The sequence below is a fragment of the Salvelinus namaycush genome, unplaced genomic scaffold (genome assembly GCF_016432855.1).
Source record: "Salvelinus namaycush isolate Seneca unplaced genomic scaffold, SaNama_1.0 Scaffold412, whole genome shotgun sequence".
NCBI classification, from domain to species: domain Eukaryota; kingdom Metazoa; phylum Chordata; class Actinopteri; order Salmoniformes; family Salmonidae; genus Salvelinus; species Salvelinus namaycush.
Genome location: NW_024061101.1, coordinates 103999 through 110413, shown reverse-complemented (window position 1 = coordinate 110413; position 6415 = coordinate 103999).

The following is a 6415-nucleotide window of genomic DNA, read 5'->3' as shown; positions in this document are numbered from 1 at the left end:
CCACCCCCCACACATGCGGTGACCTCACCTGGTTTAATTGATGTCTCTAGAGACAATACCTCTCTGATCGTCACTCAATGCATAGGTTTACCTCAACTGTATTCACATCCTACCATACATTTGTCTGTACATTATGCATTGAATCTATTCTACCACGCCCAGAAACCTGCTCCCTTTATTCTCTGTCCCGGACATACTAGACGACCAGTTCTTATAGCCCTTACCCTTATCCTACTCTTCCTCTGCTCCTCTGGTGATGTAGAGGTTAATCCAGGCCCTGCAGTACATAGCTCCACTCCCATTCCCCAGGCGCACTCAAATTGTTGACTTATGTAACTGGAAAAGCCTTGGTTTCACTTATGTTAACATTAGAAGCCTCCTCCTTAAGTTTGTTTTATTCACTGCTTTAGCACACTCTGCCAACCCGGATGTTCTAGCTGTGTCTGAATCCTGGCTTAGAAAGGCCACCAATAACCCGGAAATTTCCATCCCTAGCTATAACATTTTCTGACAAGATAGAACTGCCAAAGGGGGCGGAGTTGCAATCTATTGCAAAGATAGCCTGCAGAGTTCTGTCTTACTATCCAGGTCTGTGCCCAAACAATTCGAGATTGTACTTTTAAAAATCCACCTTTCCAGAAACAAGTCTCTCACTGTTGCCGCCTGCTATAGACCACCTTCTGCCCCCCAGCTGTGCCCTGGACACCATATGTGAATTGATTGTCCCCCATCTATCTTCAGAGCTCGTGCTGTTAGGTGACCTAAACTGGGACATGCTTAACACCCCGGCCGTCCTACAATCTAAGCTTGATGCCCTCAATCTCACACAAATTATCAATGAACCTACCAGGTATAACCCCAAATCCGTAAACACAGGCACCCTCATAGACATCATCCTAACCAACCTGCCCTCCAAATACACCTCTGCTGTCTTCAACCAGGATCTCAGTGATCACTGCCTCAATGCTTGCGTCCGTAATGGGTCTGCGGTCAAACGACCACCCCTCATCACTATCAAACACTCCCTAAAACACTTCAGCGAGCAGGCCTTCCTCATCGACCTGGCCCGGGTATCCTGGAAGGATATTGACCTCATTCCGTTAGTAGAGGATGCCTGGTTATTCTTTAAACGTGCTTTCCTCACAATCTTAAATAAACATACCCCTTTCAAAAAATTTGAGCCAGGAACAGATATAGCCCTTGGTTCACTCCAGACCTGACTGCCCTTGACCAGCACAAAAACATCCTGTGGCATACGGCATTAGCATCAAATAGCCCCCGCAATATGCAACTTTTCAGGGAAGTTAGGAACCAATATACACAGGCAGTTAGGAAAGCAAAGGCTAGCTTTTTCAAACAGAAATTTGCATCCTGCAGCACAAACTTCAAAAAGTTCTGGGACACTAAAGTCCATGGAGAATAAGAGCACCTCCTCCCAGCTGCCCACTGCACTGAGGCTAGGAAACACTGTCACCACCGATAAATCCACAATAATTGAGAATTTCAATAAGCATTTTTCTAAGGCTGGCCATGCTTTCCACCTGGCTACCCCTTCCCCGGTCAACAGCCTTGCACCCTCCACAGCAACTTTCCCAAGCCTCCCCCATTTCTCCTTCACCCAAATCCAGATAGCTGATGATCTGAAAGAGCTGCAAAATCTGGACCCCTACAAATCAGCCGTGCTAGACAATCTGGACCCTCTCTTTCTAACACTATCAGCCGAAATTGTTGCAACCCCTATTACTAGCCTGTTCAACCTCTCTTTTGTATCATCTGAGATCCCCAAAGATTGGAAAGCTGCCGCAGTCATCCCCCTCTTCAAAGGGGGAGACACTCTAGACCCAAACTGCTACAGACCTATATCTATCCTACCCTGCCTTTCTAAGGTCTTCGAAAGCCAAGTTAACAAAACAGATCACCGACCATTTCAAATCCCACCGTATCTTCTCCGCTATGCAATCTGGTTTCCGAGCTGGTCATGGGTGCACCTCAGCCACGCTCAAGGTCCTAAACGATACCATAACCGCCATCGATAAGAGACAATACTGTGCAGCTGTATTCATCGACCTGGCCAAGGCATTCGACTCTGATATCGTTTCCCAGGGAGAAAAGTGAGCATGAGGCCATATCGGGTACCTGAGGCTCGACAGGCTGAGAAAATTTTGGCGGCTGGAGTGATCGAAGAGTTACATAGTGAGTGGTCTAGCCCAATTGTGATGGTCTCCAAGCCCGATGGGTCTTTGCGGTTCTGTAACGACTTTCGGAAGGTAAATGAAATCTCCAAGTTTGATGCCTACCCCATGCCCCGAGTAGATGAACTACTGGAGAAAATTGGTATAGCTCGGTACATTACGACCCTGGACCTAACCAAAGGGTACTGGCAAATTCCTCTGACCCCAGGGCCAAAGAAAAGACAGCCTTTGCAACCCCTGATGGTTTGTTTCAATACACCGTCATGCCATTCGGCTTACACGGGGCCCGAAGCCACCTTTCAACGACTAATGGACAAGGTCCTAAAACTGCACCAAGCGTACGCCACATCTTATTTAGATGACGTGGGGCTCTACAGCCCAGATTGGGAATCAAATCAAATCAAATGTATTTATATAGCCCTTCGTACATCAGCTGATATCTCAAAGTGCTGTACAGAAACCCAGCCTAAAACCCCAAACAGCAAGCAATGCAGGTGTAGAAGCACAGTGGCTAGGAAAAACTCCCTAGAAAGGCCAAAACCTAGGAAGAAACCTAGAGAGGAACCAGGCTATGAGGGGTGGCCAGTCCTCTTCTGGCTGTGCCGGGTGGAGATTATAACAGAACATGGCCAAGATGTTCAAATGTTCATAAATGACCAGCATGGTCAAATAATAATAATCACAGTAGTTATCGAGGGTGCAGCAAGTCAGCACCTCAGGAGTAAATGTCAGTTGGCTTTTTTAGCACGTCCGGTGAACAGGTCAGGGTTCCATAGCCGCAGGCAGAACAGTTGAAACTGGAGCAGCAGCAAGGCCAGGTGGACTGGGGACAGCAAGGAGTCATCATGCCAGGTAGTCCTGACGTATGGTCCTAGGGCTCAGGTCATCCGAGAGAGAGAAAGAAAGAGAGAAGGAGAGAATTAGAGAGAGCATACTTAAATTCACACAGGACACCGGATAAGACAGGAGAAGTCCTCCAGATATAACCAACTGACCCTAGCCCCCCGATACATTAACTACTGCAGCATAAATACTGGAGGCTGAGACAGGAGGGGTCAGGAGACACTGGTCTCCCACTTACCATTAGAGAATGGCCGAAACCAGTAAATAAGAAACAGGTTTGAGCCTTCCTAGGGCTGAACGGTTACTAACTACGCAGTCGTTGAGAAAGAGGCGCTGGTAGTAAAGTGGGCTCTAGCCTAAAATACTACCTGCTGGGGCGCCACTTCACCCTCATCAGTGACCATGCCCCTGGATGCATAGGGCTAAAGAGAAGAACGCTCGGGTGATGCGGTGGTTTTTGAGTCTCCAACCGTTTCACTTTGACTTAAACCACAGAGCAGGGAAGGAAATGGGAAATGTGGATGGGTTATCCCGCATGCACGTATATTTTGCTGCGGTAGCCCGACCTAGGGGGTCGGATCTAGGGGGGGAGATGTGTGGTGAAGAAGGGGGTCGAGTGATAAATGGCAGATATGTGAGAGCAGAACTAATGAACGGACTCTGCCCGATCACTAAAAGGGCCACCCCGATCAGAACGACAGATCACAAAATGGCTGACTGCCAAAACTACAATTCCCAGAAGCAAGGGGAACACTCAGAAGGTGGAGCCAACCCACAGATACAGGGTCAAGACAAACCAGGAAGAGAGAGAGGGGGCTGGAAGGATCTGTGAACCATAGAGAAAGAGACAATATATATTGGCTGGATTTTCCGTGTATGAGCTGGACTGTTTTGAACTTACCTGTTGGCGTTTGGACCTGGACCTAGCGAGAACCCGATTCGTGTACCGAACCCTGCTATCCTTGCCTGCGGCCTGGGTGGACCAGGACTGAGAAACAAACACACAGGCACTGTCCTGTTCAAAATAACTCTCATTCTCATTCTGATTTTGGTGACAGTTTCCCACTTAATTTGTGACAAACGTTCCTAACCTTGAAGAGGTTTGCCACAGTATCTATATCCACAGTAAAACGAGTCCTATATTGACATAACCTGAAAGGCTGCTCAGCAAGGAAGAAGCCACTGCTCCAAAACCTCCATAAAAAAGCAGTTTGCAACTGCACATGGGGACAAAGATGGTACTTTTTGGAGAAATGTCCTCTGGTCTGATGAAACAAAAATAGAACTGTTTGACCATAATGACCATTGTTATGTTTGGAGGAAAAAGGGGGAGGCTTGCAAGCCGAAGAACAACATCCCAACCGTGAACCACGGGGGTGGCAGCATCATATTGTGGGGGTGCTTTGCTGTAGGAGGTACTGGTGCACTTCACAAAATAGATAGCATCATGAGGATGGAAGATTATGTGGATATATTGAAGCAACATCTCAAGACATCAGTCAGGAAGTTAATGCTTGGTCGCAAATGGGTCTTCCAAATGGACAATGACCCCAAGCATACTTCCAAAGTTGTGGCAAAATGGCTTAACGACAACAAACTCAAGTTATTGGAGTGGTCATCACAAAGCCCTGACCTCAATCCCATAGAAAATGTGTGGGCAGAACTGAAAAAGCGTGTGTGAGCAAGGAGGCCTACAAACCTGAATAAGTTACACCAGCTCTGTCAGGAGGAATGGGCCAGAATTCTGCCAATTTATTGTGGGAAGCTTGTGGAAGGCTATGCAAAATGTTTGACCCAAGTTAAGCAATTTAAAGGCAATGCTACCAAATATTAATTGAGTGTATGTAAACTTCTAACCCACTGGGAATGTGATGAAAGAAATAAAAATTGAAATAAATCATTCTCTCTGCTATTATTCTGACATTTCACATTCTTAAAACAAAGTGGTGATCCTATCTGACCTAAGACAGGGAATTTTTACTGGGATTAAATGTCAGGAATAGTGAAACTGAGTTTAAATGTATTTGGCTAAGGTGTATGTAAACTTCCGACTTCAACTGTATATATCAGTGGAGGCTCCTCAGAGGAGGAAGGGGAGGACCATCCTCATCAGTGAATTTCATAAAAATAAAATTGTAGAAACTGTATAGTGATCATTTTTAGATAAAACTATACAACATATATTCACGTGACCAAATAACTGATTAGAACAAACTGTTTTGCAAATGAAGGTCTACAGTAGCCTCAACAGGGTAACACCATGGTGTAGCCAGAGGACATTTCCTTTGACCTCATGGCTTGGTTTTTGCTATAGCAACTCTGGGACCTAATATAGACAGGTGTTCTGCATTTCAAAATCATGTCCAATCAATTGAATTTACCACAGGTGGACTCCTATGAAGTTGTATAAACATCTCAAGGATGATCAATGGAAACAGGATGCACCTGAGCTCAATTTTGAGTCTCATAGCAAAGCGTCTGAATACTTACGTAAATGTCATATTTCCGTTTTTATTTTTAATAAATTTGCACACATTTCTAAAACCCTGTTTTTGCTTTGTCATTATGGGGTATTGTGTGTAGGTTGAGGGGGGAAAAAAATATTGAATCCATTTTAGAATAAGGCAGTAACGTAACAAAATGTGGAAAAAAATCAATGGGTCTGAATTCTTTATGAATGCACCATATGTATATACGCTACAGTTCTAAAGTTTGGGGTCACTTAGAAATTACCTTGTTTTTGAAAGAAAAAATAATTTTGTCTGTTAAAATATCATCAAATTGATCAGAAATACAGTGTAGCCATTGTTAATGTTGTAAATTAATATTTTAGCTGGAAATGGCTGATTTTTAATGGAATATCTACATAGGCGTACAAAGGCCCATTATCAGCAACCATCACTCCTGTGTTCCAATGGCACGTTGTGTTAGCTAATCCAAGTTCATCATTTTAAAAGGCTAATTGATCATTATGCAATTATGCAATTATGTTAGCACAGCTCGAAAACTGTTGTTCTCATTTAAAGAAGCAATAAACTGGCCTTCTTTAGACTAGTTGAGTATCTGGAGAATCAGCATTTGTGGGTTCGATTACATGCTCAAAATGGCCAGAAACAAATAACTTTAATCTGAAACTCGTCGGTCTATTCTTGTTCTGAGAAACGAAGGCTATTCCATGCGATAAATTGCCAAGAAACTGAAGATCTCGTACAACGTTGTGTACTACTCCCTTCACAGAACAGCGCAAACTGGCAACTTCATTTAATAGTACTCACAAAACACCAGTCTCAACGTCAACAGTGAAGCGGCGACTCCGGGATGCTGGCCCTCTAGGCAGAGTTGCAAAGAAAAAGACATATCTCAGACTGGCCAATAAAAAG